The sequence below is a fragment of the Globicephala melas genome, chromosome X (genome assembly GCF_963455315.2).
Source record: "Globicephala melas chromosome X, mGloMel1.2, whole genome shotgun sequence".
NCBI lineage: Eukaryota > Metazoa > Chordata > Mammalia > Artiodactyla > Delphinidae > Globicephala > Globicephala melas.
Window position 1 is genome coordinate 22,008,874 of NC_083335.1, and position 24,921 is coordinate 22,033,794.

Consider the following 24,921-nt stretch of genomic DNA (forward strand, 5'->3'; position numbering starts at 1 on the left):
AGGGTACATCAAGTTGATGGTGGAGATTTAATCCGCTGCTCCTGAGGCTGCTGGGAGAGATTTCCCTTTCTCTTCTTTGTTCACACAGCCCCTGGGGTTCAGCTTTGGATTTGTCCCCGCCTCTGCATGTAGGTTGCCTGAGGCCATCTGTTCTTTGCTCAGACAGGATGGGACTAAAGCAGCAGCTATTTAGGGGGCTCTGGCTCACTCAGGCCAGGGGGAGGGAGGGCTACAGAGTGCAGGGCGAGCCTGCGGCGGCATAGGCTGGCATGACGTTGCAACAGCCTGAGGCACGCCTTGTGATCTCCTGGGGAAGTTGTCCCTTGATAACGGGCTGCACAGGTTCTTGGGAGGGGAGGTGTGGATAGTGACCTGTGCTTGCACACAGGCTTCTTGGTGGCTGCAGCAGCAGCCTTAGCGTTTCATGCCCATCTCTGGTGTCAGTGCTGATAGCCATGGCTCGCGCCCGTTTCTGGAGCTCGTTTAGGTGGTGCTCTGAATCCTCTCTGCTTGCATATCCCGAAACAATGATCTCTTGCCTCTTAGGCAGGTCCAGACTTTTTCCGAGACTCCCTCCTGGCTAGCTGTGGCACACTAGCCCCCTTCCGGCTGTGTTCACGCAGCCCACCCCAGTCCTCTCCCTGGGATCTGACCTCTGAAGCTGGAGCCTCAGCTCCCAGCCCTCACTCGCCCCAGCGGGTGAGCAGACAAGCCTCTCAGGCTCTTGAGTGCTGGTTGGCACTGACCCTCTGTGCGGGAATCTCTTTGCTTTGCCCTCTGCACCCCTATTGCTGCACTCTCTCTCCTCCATGGCTCCAAAGCTTCCCCCCTGCCACCCCCTGTCTCTGCCAGTGGAGGGGCTTCCTAGTGTGTGGAAACCTTTCCTCCTTCACAGCTCCCTCCCAGAGGTGCAGGTCCTGTCCCTATTCTTTTGTCTCTGTTTTTTCTTTTTTCTTTTGCCCAACCCTGGTATGTGGGGAGTTTCTTGCCTTCTGGGAAGTCTGAGGTCTTCTGCCAGCGTTCAGTAGGTGTTCTGTATGAGTTGTTCCATGTGTAGATGTATTTCTGATGTACTTGTGGGCAGGAAGGTGATCTCCACGTCTTACTCCTCTGCCATCTTGAAGGTCTCTCTTTTCTTTATTTTCAAGTCAAATATGAAAATTAGGGCCAGGTTACTTAGTTTAGCAGTATCTTAAGCAAAGCTTTATATAAAGACAAGATGTTCTCTTCCTGCTCTTTTAACATATTTTGTGCATAGTAGCTAAGTATTTTAGCATCTGATTAATACAATAAAAACAAGACATTCCACTCCCCACCACAAAAAAGAACAGTAGATTCCCCTTTGCTTATGGAAACCTTCAACTGAAATGTTAGTTTCTCTGACCTTCAGTCTGTGATGAGGGTAATATATAAACAGATGTCTTGAAGGATCTGAGTAGTCATTAGCAGTAGGCGATCATCTCTTCTTGATGAAATTATGTAGGCTATGTGTTTCTGTGTGTATACATCTCTGTAGCTTAATCTAAAAATAATTTAATTTATAGTGTATTTTGTTAGAACTTATTTTTTTTTCCTTTCTAATGATATTGCCTTACAACAGAGATGGGCCATCAACACCTCTCAATTGTACTATGTTCTGTGGAAATTACAAAGGAAATAGAGGTCATAACCCAACCCTTATGGAGGTGTGTAATCTAATGGGGAGATTAGAAAAACACAAATAAACACAGGTAATGGAAACACAATCAGCGACAGTTATCCAAACATGTCCAAGAGAAACACCTCATAATTATACTTAAACACCAGGTGTGTAATAGCTCTGCCCTTTGACTCCTGCTATTGAAGACAGGGCCCTAGATTAAGAATCAGAAAACATAGATTTTGTTTCCAACTCCAGTCAAGTGGCTTTAAGCAAATTACTATCTGAGCCTGAGTTTGTTCAAAATACAGTTTGGACATTAGCTCCTTCTCTGCTGACTTCAAAAAAATATTATGAGGATTAAGTGATAAAATATGTGTGAACGTGTTTCGTAAACTGGAAAGCTATATGCATATCTGAAGAAATATCTTCCTTGATATTCTTATTTGCTCATGCAGGTCACTTCCCCTAGACAGCCCATACCTCCCACTTTGCCAGCGTTAAGTACCAACTCACCTCATGTTCCATCTGCTCAGTGAAACCTACATATGGTCTTTCCATCCTCTGAGCTCCTATAACCACTTACTAGTAGTTTCCTTTCCTGAAACTGCCTGGCATTATTAGTTTGCTTTTTGTATGCATTGTCTTTTCTGCTTTGCCAGATTATAAGCAGCTTGAGATCATGGATTTGCCTGATATATCTTAGTTTTTCCACAGTGCTTAGTATGGTTACTCTACATGGAGTGCTTCAATACATATTTTTTGATTGATTATAAGATAAGATGGTTCATTCATTCATTTGGCAAATATATTAAGTACTTACTCTGTACCAGGTACTCTACTGTTCTAGGGACTGGGGAATATAGCCCCTACCCTCATGGAACTTACATCTAAATGGGGAAGTCAGTATATATAAATAATGGTATATGTATATTTTTTCAGGTGGTTTTAGTACTTGAAGAAAATACTTAGTACTTGAGGAAAAATGAGACAAGGGAAGGGAATTTAGTATGATTGTTGATCACAGGGGGTGGGATGCTTTATTAGATAGGATGATCAGAAATATCTTCCCTGAGAAGGAATCTTTTGAGCAGAGACCTAAATGAAGGAGCAAGTAATGCAAAGACCTGAAAGGAATGTGATTCAAGAAGAAATGTTATACCCCATCAGGTTTTCCTTACTGACTGTGAATCAAGTTCACATGGAGTGATTGTTTTTGTGAATATACAATTTTATTTTTGTAGGATCTATATATTCACTCATTTTTTTATTCAATAAATATTCATGAGCCACTATTATGTATCAGTCACTGGTCTATAATGGAGTACAAAAACAGATGCCATTCCTTCCCTTATGGAGCTTTTGTGATGCTAATTTTCCACCTCTTTAGTTCTAAACATGCGATTGCAATGGTGTCTCACGACCTGGTCTAGCCTAGAAGTGCTCACTAAAGGGAGTGTAAACTGGTGCCACCATTATAGAGAAAAATCTGGCAAATGTAATATTTTATGTAATATTTTATATATTCTTAGACATACGTAATATTATACATATTCTATTTACCAGCAATCATTCTCCTGAATAACATCTCAAAGAAATCTCCACACAGATCCATATGGGGACATCATTGCAATGTTATTTGTGATGGTAGTGAGCAGGAAGCAACCCAAGTGTCCATTAATCCAACAGTGGATAGATAGTCTATGGTAGATTCACAATCATCGTGGAATATTATGCAGTATTTAAAACCAGATTAGATGAAATACAGTTTATCTTACTCTTGAAAAATAGTCCTAGCATAAGTGTTCAAAGGCTGACATGATAAATCCATGGTTCTTCAGAACACAGGATTGTTCTATCATTTTGCTCTCCCACCCTGAAAATGTAGCTTCTATCTTGTGGCCAAAGATGCCTACCCCACTCATACCACTAGTCCAAAATACAGTCAGTGTTAAGACGATGAGATACAGACAACATTTTTATTTCCTTTTAAAGGAGCTGCACATCACTTTCACTTACATCTCATTGGCCAGAACCAGGCTTCATGGCAACATTGAGCTACAAAGGAAGCTAAGAAACATACTCTTGAGCATAGCATTCAATGTCCAGCTAAGCTTTTATTATTATAGAGAAAGTGGAGAATTGTTATTGAGTGAACAATTCTTACTAAGCACCTAGCATGAAACATTTTGCTTTTTTTTTCATATTTTAATTTGGACTAGCCACATTTCAAGTGCCCTATGATCATATGTGTCTAGTCCTTATCATAAAGGACAGCACACTGCTATGTAGCACTTATCCATTTACTCTAAGGATCTTAATCCACTCCCCACAGCTATAACTTCTCTGGTGGTTTCAGTTGCCTACTAAGCTCTCCAAACTATTCCTTTTTATGGTCAGTTATTGGGCATTCATTTAGCCACAATAGTTATGTTAGCACTTTCCTGCACTAAAAGCAAACTTCTAACCAAGAAACATCTCCTTTTGTCTTCTGCAAAATGAAACCCAAAGCCAAAAACAAAACAAATAGAAAACCACACCACCACCCCAAAAGAAAACAAAACAAGGAAAAAACCTTACTGAGCATTTATCATTTTACACATAAATTGTGACTTATAATTTGATTTTTTTAGGCAATAACTCATAAACAGCTTTTATAGATTTATTACTTCACATATGTTCATTTATCCAAGAAAATATGTTTTGCAAAAAATACTAAGGGCATGGAGTTTGTGCAATTTACACTTTTACGGTTGTTATTGTTTTTGATCAATTAATCATAGGGAGAGGATCTGACAATACGGAGAGTATGTGGAATAGTGATGTGCTGAGGAGTCAAGAAACTTGCAAGCCAACTGAGACTTGTTTGATAAAATCAATCATTTTGAAGAACATTATTTTTTAATTATTTCAAGTTCCTTGACAGGATAAAGTTAAAACCTATGAAAAACATGGGGATCATTCATGCTGTGATTCTTGCTGAAAATGTCAAATTCCCCTATAAAGAATTATGAGATAGAGTGAAATTGACACAAATAAAAGCAGCCACACATTTCCAAGAGTTTTTACAAGAGTGGAAGAATGCTATGTTTACTTCAAGGAAAGATGCCTTAACAATTCTAGCAGTATTTTCACCCTCAAGTGTTGCATATTTCTGCTGATGCTATAGACTCATAATCAGTGCTCACAGTGGGCTGTAGTGAGCTATCCACGAATTTTTATTTTTCTAGTTTCCTTCATAACTACTTTTAATATAACTGATTTGGAGGAAATATATAGTGTGTGACCAAGAAACAAAGGATATTTTTACATAGTTAACAGGCCTATTTGTTTATGGAATCCCTGTAAAAAACCTTGTCTTCATTACCACCTTGTTCTACTACTACTTGATCATACAAATTCAACACTATATAGGAACAGGGTTTTACTGCTAAAGTTAATAATAAGACTGTCCTTCATTATATATTGTTCATCCTATACAGCTATGACCCTGAAGTTTAGTACTTCTGCTGTTTATGTCCCATGCAAAGTATGTCATAAATCATGGAGGATGATAGGACAAAATTTGAGTGATATTTTCCATTAAACTATAATTATTAAATGCCATAGTAGATCACTTAAATTTTCTTAGTAGAATCTATATTTAATCAAGGAAATATTACATTTTGATATTTCATTATTAGATTTAAGTATGATTTAAATGTTTGCTAAACTAAATATTTTAACTAATAAAAAACGTAAATTTCAATTTTAGCAAAATCATCATCAATCATGGAATAAAATCATTACTTGATTTATAGTATATTTTAATTGTCTTTGCATTGAAATTAAGAACTTATGGATTTCTTTGAAAACTGATATTTATTTTTCATAAATGGCAAATTACAACAACCACATGCTCTTTAGGACTATTAATAAGACGTTTATGAAGCATTCATTGAGTCACTGTCTTATATAGACACATCACATCAGACGGTCCATGTTCACAGAACTCTCATAATCTGTCTATGAAAATGCATGTGCAATTAAGAGGATCTCTAACTTATGAACAAACAGTACAAAGTACACATAGGTCCCAGGAAATACAAAGCAAAGGAAATCCTTGTGTACTGACTTTCACCATAGAAAGTTTTCTGGAAAAAAGTTTTCGAGAAAATAATGGGCAGGAATCTACAGATTCAATGTAATCCCTATCAAACTATCACTGGCATTTTTCACAGAACTAGAACAAAAAATTTGACAATTTGTATGGAAACACAAAAGACACCGAATAGCCAAAGCAATCTTGAGAAAAGAAAAACGGAGCTGGAGAAATCAGGCTCCCTGACTTCAGAATATACTACAAAGCTACAGTAAACAAGGCAGTATGGTACTGGCACAAAAACAGAAATATAGATCAATGGAAGAGGATAAAAAGCCCAGAGATAAACCCATGCACATATGGTCACCTTATCTTTGATAAAGGAGGCAAGACTATACAATGGAGAAAAGACAGCCTCTTCAATAAGTGGTGCTGGGAAAACTGGACAGCTACATGTAGAAGAATGGAATTAAAACACTGCCTAACACCATACACACAAAAAAAATGAAATGGATTAAAGACCTAAATATAAGGCCAAACACTATCAAACTCTTAGAGGAAAACATAGGCAGAACCCTCTATGACATAAATCACAGCAAGATCCTTTTTGACCCACCTCCTAGAGAAATGGAAATAAAAACAAAAATAAACAAATGGGACCTAGTGAAACTTAAAGGCTTTTGCACAGCAAAGGAAACCATAAACAAGACAAAAAGACAACCCTCAGAATGGGAGAAAATATGTGCAAATGAAGCAACTGACAAAGGATTAATCTCCAAGATTTACAAGCAGCACATGCAGCTCCATATCAAAAAAACAAACAACCCAATCCAAAAATGGGCAAAAGACTTAAATAGACATTTCTCCCAAGAAGATATACAGATTGCCAACAAACACATGAAAGAATGCTCAACATCATTAATCATTAGAGAAATGCAAATCAAAACTACAATGCGATATCATCACACACCGGTCAGAATGGCCATCGTCAAGATATCTAGAAACAATAAATGCTGGAGAGGGTGTGGAGAAAAGAGAACCCTCTTGCACTGTTGGTGGGAGTGTAAATTGATACAGCCACTATGGAGAACAGTATGGAGTTTCCTTAAAAAACTAAAAATAGGGCTTCCCTGGTGGCGCAGTGGTTGAGAGTCCACCTGCCGATGCAAGGGACACAGGTTCGTGCCCCGGTCCGGGAAGATCCCACATGCCGCGGAGTGGCTGGGCCCGTGAGCCATGGCCACTGAGCCTGCACATCCAGAGCCTGTCCTCCGCAATGAGAGAGGCCACAACAGTGAGAGGCCCACGTACCGCAAAAAAAAAGAAACAAAACTAAAAATAGAACTACCGTACGACCCAGCAATCCCACTACTGGGCACATACCCTGAGAAAATCATAATTCAAAAAGAGTCATGTACCAAAATGTTCATTGCAGCTCTATTTACAGTAGCCCGGAGATGGAAACAACCTAAGTGTCCATCAACAGATGAATGGATAAAGAAGGTGTGGTACATATATACAATGGAATATTACTCAGCCATCAAAAGAAATGAAATTGAGTTATTTGTAGTGAGGTGGACGGACCTAGAGTCTGTCATACAGAGTGAAGGAAGTCAGAAAGAGAAAAACAAATACCATATGCTAACACATATATATGGAATCTAAAAAAAAAAAAAAAAAAGTGGTTCTGAAGAACCTAGGGGCAGGCTGGGAATAAAGATGAAGACCTACTAAAGAATGGACTTGGGCTTCCCTGGTGGCGCAGTGGTTGAGAGTCCGCCTGCTGATGCAGGGGACACAGGTTCGTGCCCCGGTCCAGGAGGATCCCACATGCCGTGGAGTGGCTGGGCCCGTGAGCCATGGCTGCTGAGCCTGCGCATCCGGAGCCTGTGCTCCGCAATGGGAGAGGACACAACAGTGAGAGGCCCGCGTACTGCCACAAAAAAAAAAAAAGAATGGACTTGAGGACATGGGGAGGGGGAAGGGTAAGCTGGGAGAAAGTGAGAGTGTGGCATGGACATATATACACTACCAAACGTAAAATAGATAGCTAGTGGGAAGTAGTCACATAGCACAGGGAGATCAGCTCAGTGTTTTGTGACCACCTAGAGGGGTGGGATAGGGACGGTGGGAGGGAGGGAGACACAAGAGGGAAGAGATATGGGAACATATGTATATGTATAGCTGATTCACTTTGTTATAAAGCAGAAACTAACACACCATTGTAAAGCAATTATACTCCAATAAAGATGTTAAAAAAAAAAAAAGAAAAGAATGGGCATGGATTGGCTAATATGAAAGATGCTACAATTTGGGCCTGGAGCTATATAAAGGTCAAGTGGAAGTTATATATGTCTATGCTCATCATATGAATGAATTTGTATTTTGGGCATTTTCTTTTTTCTCTCTATATAGACACTTGCCAGACTAAATATGCATACTAAAAAATCCTTTGGTTTAGACAGTGTAATAGATGAGATTATTTAATTTATCCACCTATCTATCCATACCATTATATAATTTTTTCAATCTGAAACTAATATAGCATTCTTTCTGAAAATTATTATTACTTCCAAATTTCTGCAATACGTTTATGATGATGGTTTTATCACTTTTGTTCAGTTTTGAGAAGAAAATGAGAATTTGTCCAGCTTTTATTGTAACAATTGGAATGTGAAATACATTTTCAGGCTTTTGAATAATGGTTTTGGTTACACTGTAGATTTTGATTTTCAATCAAAACTATGTATTTGCTGACATCATTGAGTGTTTTCAGTGCTGTCCATTGACTCCCAAGAAATAATGTTCACAATTGTACAAGGGTTTCATTGAAAGTAATATGATAATTAAAAGTATGTTAAAAATATTACCATTGTTATATGCAGTATTTCTTCACCTAAATTATATTGGAGCACTATCACAGCATGCCTCCCCATTTTTATACTACAGTTATGTCAAAGGCCATCTCTAAAGTGGTCATAATTTATCTTTATTAATTCTTCTGTTACACAGTTGTACAATTATTATGAATACAAATGTAATTATTCATACCTGGAAAAATAAATACAGCAGTTTCTTTATCAACCTAACTGGAGCACTGAAATTCTCTACTGTGATGTGAACAAACATAAATGACTATTTGAAAGAAGAAATTTTAGAAAAAGTAAATAAAAACATTAGAATGATGTAATTTAAATTTTGGGCCTAATAATTATATTTAGGTGATAGAATATCACTTTGATTTACTAACATGTATGTGCCTTAGAATGTGATTAAAAATTTCCTTGTGTGATTTTATTTTATATAATTTTGCAGGTGTCTCATTTATGATAGTGAAACATTAGTAAAGTTGATAGGCACCATACTTAGATATGTTTTCCAATTATAAGGGAAACATTAGCTATATTTATAACTTGTTATTGGAACGATCTAGAAAGAACATGTATGAATCTATTTTCATGACATTCTGGCAGAGTTAAAGGTCCCCGAAATAGCGGAATCATCTTATTAGACATGTGCAATCTTGAAACTATATGCATTTTAATGATGGAGATAAAAGTAGTATTATGCTGCTGCTTGATGTATACGTAATCAGATTTTTAATGGATGGCTGCTCTACTTTCATCTTTTATGATTGCAGAAACATATATGATTATAGGAACTTCAACCCTCACCTTTATAAAAATGGAAAATAAAATGACTGTCATTACCAACCATTTATTCAACACATATTTGCTGAGTACCTACTCTTCATAAGAAACCCTGTGATAAAGAAATGATGAAAACATGACCTTTGCCCACAAAGAGGTCATGGTCTGGGAGTATAGAAAGTTATGTACACTAATAATTGCACTGTAATATTATATGCATAATAATAGAGTATGTATAAAGACCTGGCAATATAGTATATACTGCTAATGTTGTTTTGATTTAAATGTATGAATGATACATTCTAAAAACTAATTTTAAATATATCTAATGATACATTCTAAAAACTAATTTTCAAAGTATCAGATGGTCAAATAGAATGAGATTATTTTATTCACATTGCAGCATTTCCTGGGAATGTTTTAAATGAACTGAGTGCCTACTATGTGCAAGAAAAATTAGACAATTAATTTACTTTTATCTAAAAAATGTGACCTTGGTCGAGGAAGCAAAAAAAGAAAAAGCCAGACAATCTTATAATTTTCCTGCATTTTTTTTATCCTTCTATAGTTATCAAATCTGTGTTTTCTTTCTTTGCTTCACTTCTCTATCTTGTGTACTTTTCTTCCTAATGTTGAGAAGGTTTTTAAAACACTGTTGATTTAAGTAACTTAACAATTGCAAATTGAGTGAAGAGTACATTGTATATAACCTTGCGTAGGTCCTATTTATAAATAATAATCACAGGAATAATAGCACTATTTATAATAAGATCTCTGAGTAATTTCTGAACAAGTCACCTCCTGTGGCAACTGATTATGACATTAAAAAGATGAATATGAAACTGTTTCCTAAGAATCATTCAAGGAATCAGTAAGGCAGGCACGGCTGTCTCTACAAATACATCAAGTATGACTGGTTTGCACTAAATATTTATGTTCTTAGCTACTATCCTCCACTGAGTGAAATTCCCACCGAGAGCCATTAATCGATTAGGCAACATAAGAAGGTTTCAGCTAAAGAACTGCTGCTTGTGAGGATGCTTTAAAGCTCTTGGCATGGATTATTTTTTTATCAGATCAGGTAGTTGACATCTGGAATGGGTAAGTTCCGAGGAAAGAAGCAAAAACGGAGCAGTACAAAGATAGAAAAGAAGCCGTCTGGGGCACCCATCGGTGCATCATAGTGGAGAATCTGTTTCTTTTGCAAAAACCCCTGATTTCCTGATTTGAACACTATTGTGAGAGACTAATGTCCTTCAATCATCCAGGATGACCATATAGTCCCATCAAGACATTTTCCTAAATAAAAGAACACATCACTTGAAATAAAATATGCCACTCTGAAAGACAAAAGTGGATGCAATGTTTCCTTCACATCAGGAAACCTAACCAGCAACTTAAACAAATGTCAAGTGTCAGTCTGAGGGAAGTTTTTTCTGCATGGAGAATGGCTGTGTCACATTCATATAAACCAGTGTCCATAAATACTTAGCAAATGTGCTACTGTTACTCCATCCCATTTCTAAAGCTAATACCTATCATTAATCAGGGCATCCATTTCCTCAGAGTCGAGATGAAGCCTTAGAATCCTTTTTAGTTCAACACTTCAAGCAGCAATTACCAGATGCTTAGAGGTGGTCCTTAACAGGAAACTTATTTTTCTCCACAAGAGTAAGATAACCTCAAGGGAAAATAAATGCATTGTCAATGCAAAATTTATTCACACTATGTAAAGATGTGGAAAGCCAATGTAACTGTATTTCTCTGGAAATTACCAAGTTGATCTTTCTCAAGGGTCCAATCCACTGGATACCAGGGTCAGAGAGGGATGGAGAGACAAGAACTACTACATCATTTTCCAAGCTGATAAATTAAGGCTGAGACTGATTCAGTAATTCAAGAATTTCCTTTATATGACTCAATTTGTGCTTGATGGACTCAGATACATTCTTAGTCTTAGAGTTCTCCACCCTTCTCCTGCAAGATTGAATCTAATTATTTTAAGAAGGGGTATGCTCATGCAATCTCATTGTGGTAAAAAACTTATCTCAGGATTCTTGCCAGTCACTGCTGAAGAGTGACTGTACTAGTCTGTACCTTGGACTGCTATCTGCCAAGATGAGATGACTCTCATTTGGCCTTTTGCGTTGATGTGCTGAAACCTAACTCCAGAGCTCATGGTTCAGTCATTTATCCAAAGACTCTATGTCCTCACCCAAAACAGCCTCCTTTTCCTGGCTGCAGGCCTTGGGTTGCCCACCTGCGCTCTCAGCATTTCCAAGGCACCTCACTGGGATATAGAGGAACTTGAGTCCTTTGTACATGTGTAACTTGGGGAACCAGGAACACTGCCTCAGTCTCACCTATATATTGGCACCCCTCAACAATGCTGCACTATTTATCTCTTACCATGTGCAAATGGCTTTGTGTTGCTTTTAGAGACTTGCAGCCTATCCCTTATCTTAGTCTGCTTGGGGTACCATAACAAAATATCACAAACTGGGTGGCTTAAACAACAGAAATTTATTCTCTCACAGTCCTGGAGGCTGGGAAATCTGAGCTCAAGGTGCTAGCAGATTTGGTTTCTGGTGAAAGATCTCTTCCTTCCTCATACATGGCCACCTTACTGCTGTGTCCTCAGATGGCCTTTCTTCTTTGTACACACGCAGAGAGAAGGAGAGAGAAAGAGAGAGGGAGAAAGTGAGAGAGATGAGAGAGGGGGAGAAAGAGAGAGACAGAGAGAGAATCTTACTCGTCTTATAAGGCCACAAGTCCTAGCTGATTAGGGCCTCACCCTTATGACCTCATTTAACCTTAATTACCTCCTAAAGACCCTATCTCCAAATACAGTAACACTGAGGGTTAAGCTTCAACATAAGAATTTGGGGGTGGGGACACAATTCAGTCCATAGCACCCACTATAATTGAGAAAATGGGGTCTAGACCTGATACCTTCAATTTCCTGCATACATACTTAGATATCTCTAAAGACCCTCCCCAAACATACACACAAATACATAAGTTGAAGGTCAGAATCAAAGAGACAAGGAAGTCAGGGACGTGCAGAAGTAAACTGACATCTGACTTTATCCAAATGACTCTAACCTATTCTCTCCAGAATCCCCTATGATGTGAGAACAGGTATCCATTTTCTGTTTATCAAATACTTCTCTCTAGTATGACTGGATCAAAGGAAACAAGCTTTAGTTTTTCTCCCTACTTAATATCATATATTGCTTCTTTTAACCCAACCTCATGACTACAGCTTGATGGCAAGGTGTGAAAGAGAGATTGGCCTTCCAATAAATAAACCTAACTTGGGAGGTATTTCAAAAATATTTTACCTTACCAGAAGTGTATCATTCTTCCTTAATTATACTTCTCCAGAGAAAAAAACCAGAATTTATTATTGTTGTTGTTCTTGTATATAAAAACTTAACACAGTGAAGAGGATTGTAATTGCTTCTTAGATAATCTAGTAGATTGAAACCAAACAAAATTTATGGAGAGGCGTGAGCTACCATGACAAAATTTTATGTTATGTCAATATTTCACAAGAAACATTATTTACCATAAAGCAACAAAAAATAAATAATATTAGGTCTCATATAGAAAGCATGAAAATAATATTTCTCACATACAGTTTTAAAAAATAAATCTATGTGCTATACAGGTACCCCCTGCTTTTCAAAAGTTTGCTTTATGGCACTTTGCTTTTACAAAAGATCTACATTAGTACCAGTTTTCTCTAACTGAAGGAAAGCCAAAAAGGATTTTCTCCTTCATGATAAAAGACAAAAATATCATTCAGCATTTGTTTTGCAGTGAGCTGTTACAGAGGCAGTGGGCACCCCCAGCAGAGCGAGTGGCACCTCTAAGCTCCTTCCCGAGGAACTACACTCAGCATCTCAGCATCAAGTTGCCATAGCTTTGAACCATGTCCGTATCTGTACTTTATCTCAATTTATTCTGTGCATTTGTCAGCAAGATGCGTCCTAAGGTAATTGCTTCTTTGTCTTACACCATTTTGGCTTACGAAAGGTTCTATAAGAACGCTTTACTTTCAGAGAGTGCAGGAATGCTGTATATTATATAAACGCTTGTGCCTAGAAAGTACTTCCAACCTGTAAATGAGCCTTAATAATTATAGGTAACATTTTTTTGAGTGTTTACTTTGGGCGAGGCTCAAAGATAAGGGAGTACTATGCATTATATCATTAATACTCAAAGTAAGGAAGGAACTATTATGCTCATCTAATAGGTAAGGAAAGAGGTTTAGAAAGTTCCCAAGACCACACAATTATTCAGTGGAAGATCCAAGTTTTAACTTATGCTTATCAGACTCAGAACTAGTCTTTTTTTCCCAGTTTTAGTGATATGTGATTGACCTATAACACTGTATTGGTTTCAAGTGTATAACATAATGATTTGATATATATATATTTATCACAATAAGCTTAGTTAACATCCGTCACCTCACAGTTAAATTCTTTTTCTTGTGTTGAGAACTTTTACGATTCATTCTTTTAGGAACTTTCAAATATACAATACCATATTGTTAACTATGTCACCATGCTGTACATTACATCCCCAGAACTTATTTATCTTATAATTGCAAGTTTGTACCTTTTAATCACCTTCAGCCTCCCCACCACCACTCCTTGCCTCTGGCAACTACCAATTTGTTCTCTGTTTCTATGAGTTTGTTTTTTTTAGATTCCACATATAAGTGAGATCATGTGGTATTTGTCTTTTTCTGTGTGACTTATTTCTCGTAGCATAATGCCTTCAAGGTCCATCCATGGTGTCACAAATGGCAGGATTTCCTTCTTTTTTATGGCTGAATAATAATAACATATATATATATATATATATCACATTTTATTTATCAATTCATTCATTGATGGACACATGTTGTTTCCAAGTCTTGGCATGAACATGAGGATGCAGAAATCTTTTTGAGAGAGTGATTTATCATCTTAGGATAAATACCCAGAAGTGGGATGGCTGGATCATAGTTCTAGTTTTAGTTTTTTGAGGAAACTTCCTACTATTTTCCATAGTGGCTGCATCAACTTATCTTGTCACCAACAGTGCACAAGCATTCCCCTTTCTCCATATCCTCATCAACACTTGTTATTTCTTGTCTTTTTTATGATAGCTATTCTAACAGACTTGAGGTGATATCTCACTGTAGTTTTGGTTTGCATTTCCCTGATGATTAGTGATGTCATGCACATTTTCACGTACCTATTAGCCATTTGCATGTCTTCTTTGGAAAAATGTCTATTAAGTTCCTCTGCCCATTTTTAATTGCATTGTTTGTTTTTAAATTTTTTTGATATTGAGTTATATGAGTTATTTATATATTTTGGATATTAACCCCTTATAAGATAGATGGTTAGCAAATATTTTCTCCCATTCTGTAGGTTGCCTTTTCATTTTGTTGATGGTTTCCTTTTCTGTGAAGAAGCTTTATAGCAAAAATTTTGAACTATAGTCAAAATAAGATATTCCAGTAAAGTGTACCATATTTGAAATTTTATATTTACAGTTTCATATTTTGGGCTTAAACTGAGCAGGGGTTTTTCCTCCTGACAAATATAAATATCCATGAAAAACATAGTAAGTTGAACCTTGCCATTCATTTATATGTTAGTGTAATTGGATTAATTAGTTTCTTTTTTGAGATTAGCTTTCCTGAGTCAAGTAAAGAAGAAAGAGAGCATGAGGTCATTGAATTACAGGAAGAATTTGATCATGAGCTGTTACCATGAAGTGGTAAGAAGTCCACAGATAATTTTTTTAAATGTGGATGAGGCTTGGAAGACAAGGGCCAGCACTAACCTCAATAAACCAAAAGATTAGATGTTTAACTGTTGTACCATCTTCTTAGCACTATAAAATAAAGCTGTGGTATCTGCTTTATTTTGCTGGTTTATTTTTTGGGGGTGGGGGAGGCATACAGTAGCACTATGAAATTACATCTCTTTAATTCTTTGTCCCAATATTTTACATTCTTTCCTTATCCTCCTGCCTCCCTACTTGTCCTCCATCATATTATCGGGTTTAGTGGGGATAATAAATTACCTCCCCGTGAACCATCAAGTTTACTGCTTAGGTCTTGATCCCTGTCGTGCTTCCACTGATCGTGGCATTGCCTCCTGTGTCCCAGGCAAGCCTGTAAAGCTCGTCTGACAAGTGTCTCAGCAAAGGTTGTTTTAATTTAGAACAAGTTTAATTAAGACTCTCAGTAGAGGAGCCCCACAGGCTTGCCTAGAAACTTACTAATGTGCAATGCAATTATTGGGATATCGTGGGAATCAGAAGCAAGCAAATGGACAAATTTGTCTGTCAGGAATTATAACATACCATATAACTATTGACTACCCGATAAGACTGATTAAGAATGTTTCTAAGGAAGAGTTATGATTTAACCTAAAGACTTGAAAACTAGAGAGAGGAAGTGGGGAATGATTTATAAAAAGACATGCTTAGGGAAATGAACTCCAACATTTTTTGGAAAAAGTAGTAAAATTATATGAAATAATTGTTCACTATGTTGATACTGGGCCTTGATACTATAGGGAATATATTTATATGGGGAGAAGCAGCCCATCAGAATATATCCCTGATTTTCATAGGGAAGAATTACGTACTCTACCAAAGACATGCAGAGGAGAAAACTCTACTCTCATCATTAATACATGTGGTGGGAGGAGAAACAACCTTCTCTCCAATCCTCATATGAAGAATTTCCTTATACAAATTTGACAACTTAGTCTCAGTTCTAGAGAATGAAGAAACAGACTAACTAGATTCGAAGAATATTATTTTCTCCCCATTTGACTAGGGTTGGCTTAAGTGTTTGCTTCTTAATGTATTGTAGTTTATTTTTGCACCTGGAAAAATGGGGCATATGAAACAACTCATTCACTCCCCAAATAAAATATTAAAAGACATTAACTAGATTATCTAAACCCATGTGCATCTATTTATTTTCCAAGCCAGTGCCCCATGAATCTGTTTTTCCTTATCTTCCTCCCTTTCTGTCAGCATTCTCCTTCTCCCCACACATTTGCTTCCTTGAAGCAAAGCATTTGTGTAAGCTGTTTTCAGTATTTTTACAAAATCAGAAGTAGCATTTCCAGTCCACCTTTTGTAGTTGTTTGACCTTGCTGCTTTTCTGAACATAAAAGTCTTAGTCTCTGTAGAATGCTGGCGGTATGAGAAGCTATCAGTCAATTTTACAGACACTACAAACACTTCAATTCACTACAAAGTTAAGAGTACCATAGTAAATCTCACATTATGGGTCCTATTTTCAAATAATTGACTTAGGAGCAAGCATTATTTAGGCTCATCTCTTGCAAGCGGTTGGAATCATGGGTGAAAAGAACCCAGAATATCAATCTGGGACATTAGTGACATCATAACAAGTGTCATAGCCTGAATTTTCAAGATACAGTTTAGGAAGTACAAACTATTGTCATTCAATACAGGGTGTGTGTTTTAGGGGAGACATGGGCATAGTAGCGGAAGGATTATTCTTCCTATCAGTGATGTTCACCCCCACTGTTCATATAAGAAAAAATATTTTAAATTTTAATTACCCAACCCAAATCTCAGAGTTTTGTTTAAGAATATGGATTATTTTTCACTTTTTCAAAACACTTTAGAAAATATTGAGTCACTAGGTTATTTTTAAAAGTAAATGACAACTAGTGTGAATGGTTTTCTATTAAGTTCTTGCATAAATAACCATCATTAGTCTATCCCTCCAATATCTAAGGGTACCTTTGTTAACTGCCTCTCTTAACTTAAAAAGCAAATTACATGTGATAACATTTCTTTTCTTATATGTGGGTATAAATTCAGTATAAAAGAAAGAACTCATATACTTCTATGACGTAGAACATATGAAATAGGCTTATTACTACTTATCCACAGAGACTCGCAAATGCAGCATGCATGTGGACACACACACACACACACACACACACACACACACACTCCAAGATTCAAATATCTGTTTGTGCATTTCCCAAGAAAAATATTTCATGCTCGCTTCTCCCTGCAGCTTTCAGACTACTATATTACATTGCTTCTCTCTGACATTTCTCTCCATTGTTTGAATGTTTTATTCCCTCTACTTGAAGTATCTTTCATATCACTTTAAACTTCTTCTTCAACCTAGCAAGTATATTTATTTTTTTAATGCACAGTTCATATAATTTGTCCTCCGAAGAACCTTCTCAACTCCCATCCACAGTAACAGAATTAACCCACTGTACACCAAAACCGTTTTTATTGGAGAAAGGGGAAGAGGGGGTGCATCGTTCTATTTTACCACTTATCACATTGTTTTGTTATTATTTATTTTTGTATCTGTCACTTCAACTAGAATGTTAGCATTATAAGTGTAGAGGCGATTTTATTCATATTATATTCTCACTACCTATTAAATACCCTCGCACAGAGTAGGTGCCTAATAAAAGTACAGTGAATTAATGAATGGGAAACCAAATGCTACTTTGCTCCAATGAGTAAAATTAATAATCCCTTAAGCAAATCATGGCTTAGGAGGAAAACTCTATTGAATAAAAAAAGCCACATCTATTTCAGAGGCATATATAAGTAACGTTGGCATTTCCTTTACTTCAACTGTTATTTGTGACCTTGTGATTATTAATGCAGCATATAGTACAACAAACAGAAAAACTTCTCTTGGTACCTATGCTTAGAAATATCTGGTACATGAATAGTTAGTGATTTTGAATAATTGAGATTTAGCAATGATATTGTGAATTTATTTTTGTCAAGTGCAGCTTTCTTTCAACAGGTATTATTTACATGCATACTGTGTATCAGTCAGCACTACTTAGGCACCTTTACTATATGTTGAAGTAAACTGGATAATTTTCCAATTAAGTCTAATTTGAAATTAGGTTATGACCTGTACAGTATACACTGAAGACACGCAGAATATACCTTGAACTGGAACACTGAAAGAAACTGAAAATAGGAGTTTTTAAAAAGTAGCAAAGATAAGCAATAAGCAGGACCCTAAAAAAAGAAGGGTCTTCAAACTTTTCAGGAGGGAGTTGACATAGGAGGAGATTTCTAAAGGAAAATGTGCTGTCTGATGAGCTGATGAAATAGACAAAAAGCATATCAGTGTGTTGTTCAGCAAGTTCTCCTTCAGCAGCCTAGTAGGCGCCCCCAGTGATTCCAAAACACAGAAAAGTCATCTGCTTTGGGATCTGTGAATATCTCTCTATTTCCAAAAGCAAGTAGAGAAAAAAAAAAAGGACAAGGATGGCTGATATTTAAGAAAAGAATGTCTGATCTTAATACAGAACATAGAAGAAATTGTTCAAAATCAATTTATTCTTTGTAAAGATTAACCCCCAAGTGCTTGCCACTGTCAGGATCTGCTTGAATAATCTTCCTAAGGGCTGCTTCAGTATTTTCACCCAGCTTTTTTGAAAAAGGAAAAAAATTAGTAAGGCATTTTTGTCTGAGTGCTTCTCCTTTCAGTCATGCTAGTGATGTTTTTTCCTTCTTGTTCTATCTTAAAAATAAATAAATAAGTGAAAAAAAATCTTTCCATATAGCAACTTCTCACTCCCTATTGCACACCAAGGCTCTTGTTAATGAAAATTGATTTTTGTGTAGGTCACATAGGAGAGTCATGTACTTCCTGGCATACAGTAACTCATTTCTGAGTACAGCCTCAGAGAGAGATTCATATCTAGATGTGTGCATAGAATTATATGGAAATGCTAATGGAGACCAACTCTTGAAATGCTAGCAGGCTAACTTCACTAACACTTTCCTGTATTTTCATCTGCCTCTCTCCCTGCAAACACATCTTGCCTATGTTCCTGGGGAGAGGGAGTCTATAAATTGATTGTATTCAGTTCCACAATTTCATGAAACTCAATTTCACCAAGCCAAAGATGTGAAGAGAATTAGAATAAATAATGTCTGGCTGTTTTGACATCTCTGATATTATGTTGTTCTCTTTATTTTGACATGAAAAACTAGATCATATTTGTAGTGCTCATTATCCCAATTAGCAGCAGATAATCTTGGTAACGGAGTGTTTCTTGTTTTACACACAATACAAAGAATTAAGACCCAATGTTCTAAGACAAGGCCCATGTGTGGCATCTTGTATTCAAATCTCTTTTCATTGATGCTATCCACCAACAAGGGTCAATGAAATGAAAAGGGTCAACCCAACAAGGGTCAATTCGATGAAATGCCATGGGACGATTATGTGTTTGTTTCCTATGACGATGAAAAATTCAATGTACTCTACATTTTATATATACTAAACTAAAATATTACTATATATTTTAATGTACTTATTATATATTTAATATATCTTAATTATATATTTGCTAGAACATAAACACACTCGGCAGGAATTTCTCTGTCTTGTTGACTCCTACAAACCCAGTGCCTACAAGAGTGTTTGGCAGATAGTGGTTGGTCATAATAAATGTTTTTGAATGAATGAATGCATAAATAAATGTAAATACATTTGCTTGAAATCAGTACTATTCAAATCATAGGACCCATCTTTTTTTCACCCTTAGCACACACAGCAACTTCAAATATCAGATACGGAAGTAGGAATGTTCTTCTATCCTACACTGCTATCTTACTATCCCTCCAGTACATTTTATTTAGTCTTAACTTTATGCTTTTGTATGTTCCGTTCACCACCGGGATTTCCTTCACTCTTCATCTCTACCAGTCTATGGGTCTTCTTTCCTTAAAGATCTGGCCCAATATTCTAGTCCTACAGTCATTCTTCCTTACATCTCCCTGTGTATCCTCTCAATCTCTCTATACTGTATTTTTTTTTTTTGTTTTGGATGAAGAGTGATAGGTGGATTGGTAAATGTTCAATCATAATTAATTAGTCTAAATTAAGTATTGTGAACTAAATAGGAAAACCCTTAAGAAGAAGGATCAGTTTTCTTCGCATAACACCATTATAGTTTTACACCTGGTAGCATTTGCCCCTCTGAATTCCCACCCTTTTACATTAGTTTTTTTTTTTTTTCCTTCTCTCTCCTTCCCTAAGATCCACCCTTTCTTAATGTTCTTTTTTTTCTTTCTTTTTTCCTTTCCCTATACTCACTTCTCACACTTCCTGTTCAAAACATGAAATATTTTAAAGCATGTCAAAATGTTTTTAAAATGTACTTCAAAAATAAAATTTATTTAGTTTTTTCCACTAAAGATGCAATGCATATTCACTATACAAATTTAAGCATATAAAAGATAAATATTACTAACAGTTTTACTATTGTCAATAACTTGGATTATTTCTTCCATATTTTTAATATGATGTTAATAACAAAACAGTTGAAGTCATATTCTGACTATATGAATTTTACCTGGGATTGTGGAGTTTTTTTCAAATTAAAAATTGTCATTATTGCTTTCTAACCTCTGAAGTGTACACATCTAAAGCCTTTCTATTTATCTTAAAGCATAAACTTGAGGGCAGTATTTTTTTCATCTTAAATAAATTCTACATATTATCTAGTAAAAATTCATGTATTGTGTTTGTATGGCATTGGGGGAAGGAAAGAAATGGAAGGCTATGTGTTACTTACTGCTGATTGTTGATAATGAATTGTTCCATATATTTTCTAAATGAATTTACCTTTTATTCTAACATCATGCTGCAATATTTCCTTTAGAATTGATGGATCTATTTTAATAAACAGTAAAATAATCTTATTGTTCTTCACACATAGAAAACCTTTTTCTGTGTGAGGCAGTCTTTTGATATATAGGTAATTTATTATCAAAGTATATATAGAAAGATTTCAATAACAGCTATATTGGGTGTTTAGAGTATGGTTATTCACTGAGGTACGACAAAGAAGGTCACTGTAAGGTAAGTTGGAGACATCATTATATTTCACTTGGTACAGCTGACCTAGAAGACTTTTAAAAGCAGAGTATGCCCCTATGTCTGTGGTTAGGTGATTCATTAAAGGAAAACTTATTCCTCATCTCAGTTCAATGTCATCTTCTGGAGGATTGTCCCTTATTTGACCCCCATATCAGAACTCTTCTTCCATCCAAAGAACTAAACAGGGTTTGGAACACGATGATGGACTCTTCATTTCAGCCACCAGTTACCATACCTCTTTCTCTTTTGACCTTAATCCTGTCTCTCAGCTTCTATAAGTTTGGCTCAAGGGGTTGTTGAGCTTCATGCTCTCTTGCTCCTATACTTTTACAGGTTTTTCTTTTCCTGAACAAAGCAATAATAAAAACAGTTCTGGGATTTTTTTTTTGCCAGACATTACTTCCAACTTCCACATAAATCAGAAGATATCTTTACCTATCCTATGTCTTAGTATTTCTCTGAACTTAGATTGCAATTTTGGATGTCTGCAGGGCACTTAAGGCTTACTTTCACAGACTAAGGATGTTTGAGAAGCAGATCTTCTGCTGGTTCTGAATAAAAGTTGTAGGTACAGGCCCAAGACCACTAGAGGAATAGCTTGTCTGAAGCCTTAGCAAACCCATAGAAAGGGGCCAACTTGTTTTATAACTTCCTTCACCAGAACCCCAGGACCAGGTGAAAGTTTTAGGGCAGAAACTTTTTTTTTTTGCGGTACGCGGGCCTCTCACTGCTGGGGCCCCTCCCGCCGCGGAGCACAGGCTCCGGACGCGCACGCTCAGCGGCCATGGCTCACGGGCCCAGCTGCTCCGCGGCACGTGGGATCCTCCCGAACCGGGGCACGACCCCGCGTCCCCTGCATCGGCAGGCGGACCCCCAACCACTGCGCCACCAGGGAAGCCCTAGGGCAGAAACTTTTAAACACTTATTTCTTTCTAAGAGTTTCTTTCAAAAAAAATCTTCCAAATGAATATTTTCTACTCAACAGTGAAAGATTTTTTTTTAAAGCTCCTCTTGTCCTAAATAACCTAAGAGTTTCAATTTCTTCTTGCTTTCAAGGAACTCATATTCCAGCCAACTATCACATGATTTTCCAATATAAGTATATGGATCATGAAAGAATAAAAACTGAAAGTTACCAATAAAATCCCCTAAATAAATCTAGATATCATCACTATCTATCATATTGATGGTACTCATTGGGAACCTTGAAGGAAATACTCTCATTTGAATTGTAGAGTATTGGTCATGCTCCAGAGAGCATTTAACAGCAAATACACTTGTGCAACCATCTTAATAGCAGTGAGGTAGAGATGTTATATGTATCAGATGAGAAAACTTACCTAAGTGATTGAAGTTTATAATGTCAAATTGCCCCAAACTATAAAAAAATTTGGGAGTAGATGACATTTGCTTTTGTTATTTTCTATACAGATACCTGGTTATACTTATGCTACTAAGTACCCATTTTTAAAAGAATATTCCTTACCAAACATGCTAAAAACCAATCAAAACAGTTCTTCATCTGAAATATCTGCACTTACCATGTGAATTTTTTCTATAATATAAGGCATACATCACTGTTTTCAGTCCCCATCAGTGGGGTGAGTCAGGGTGTTTGCTATTAGTGACACTAAGTAAAGGGAACAGTTGCAACAAGGAGTTTATTTATTTATAGTCAGTCTGCACTCTTTACAGTCAGTGAACAGTCCATTGAAAACCTCTGTAACTGGTGCATTATTCAGTAACTAGTTCCCTTTCCATTTTGCAGTTATTGTCTATTTATTATGGCATTGGATTTTTAGCTCCATTTTTTAAAAAAATAATAACACTTTGAAAATTTAATAATGACTAGTACAATGCCCTGACATTACCCAGACTGTATTATATTACAGTGAAAAATATATTTCATATAAAAACTCCACTCAATGGAATATTTTGTTGTCTTAAACAATACCCTATATATATGTCCTAAGCAATTTTCCTTCCACCCAGAAATGAATGTCCATTCTATTGTATATTGTTTTCTTTACAGTCTCAAGTGTGTTTAATCTTATCTGCATTTTTTGTTCAAAAAAGAAACCTATGAAATGACTATATAAAAATTAATACATGATTCTTATGAATATGCTTCCCAAATTCTAAAATTCAGAAATATTCAATATATTTCTCTTTTCAAAATTTTGCCTAATATACAAATATGTTATGCACAAAGTGGATGCATTTAAATTATAATTAACACACTTTGAGCTTGGAGGATGCAAATAACTATTGTCAGTTTCAATTAGCCAGAAGCAGATTGTTAGCGCATGCCTCATACTGTCCTTGCAGATAGTCTGAGGAAACAATGAGGCTTTCTAAATTAGCCAGTTTCCTAAATTTGCATATTCTTTGCACAAAGATTCATTCATAATGGTTAAGAGTGCCATCCACCAAGTTGACGTGCAATGCTCTTTCTTACACACACACACACACACACAAACACACACAGATGCATATTTATTCTCTGTTCCCCAAACTCATAAAACTGACAATTATTGAGTTAAAATCATTTTGAATATTTCAAATTACAATAAGACTTGTGTAGTTTGTTAAGATGGGCAAGTTGTTCAAAATACCATGGGGCATCTAGGGGACCTTGGATAAAATACTGGAGGAAGGAAGGGCGAAGGAAGGTAAAAGTAAGACAAGCAGACAACTTGGTTTATTTTATAATTTTTCCTAGGACCAGACCTTGTAGATGGGGTACAAATGGTAATATTTTCAAGTTATTACCTCTTTTGCATTGTATATGATTTTTCAGTTGGCAGGACCATAACTGAAATCCACAGTATGCACTAAAATACTATACTTTAAAGTAACCTTGAAGAGTTAATTTGTTTTCTTTTATATCTGATGATAGCAGATGGCATTCCACCATTTACTTCTTTTATGTTTAGGTAAAAAGACTTTCTGACCTAATTGGAGTTTCCAGCTCTAATGCCTCCATGAGTTAAGATTCAGCTAATGTAAAGAATGAAATATTAGCTTCATTTTCGAATTTCTTTGCTTTCACTGATTTGTTACTACTATAATGTCGTTTTAAATGTACTTTTAGTATGTTAATTATCATTAAGATAACCAACTGGCTGTTAAAAATTAGAACAGTGTGGAATAAAAATTTTTGATCTATGATTATGTCAAGTTTATTTATAATTCAGTCATTAAGAACTCAGTAATGAGATGTTATTCAGCAAAACTAAATATTGTTCCTAGTTTCAGGTCTCACTGTATTTTTCTATTTTTGGTGAAAAGCATCATTTTGTTCTCATTTTATTCTAATAAGGACTAGATTATGTCCATGAAAACACTTTCCCTAGATGTTTAATTCAACCTTTCAAATAATAGAAGGCTAGAAAATAGCAGCTGCTTGGAGAAAGATTATCATCTCATGTGGGGGGTGGTTATAGGGTATTTGGAGAAGATATAGGACTTTCACTGGCCTGACATTTCTCCTACTGAATCAGAAAATCTTGTGCTTCAATCAACAAAGATAAGTATCACAGAATTTCAGGGTGTGTGTGTGTGTATATATATATATATATATATTTAAGATTATTAAAGTGCATAG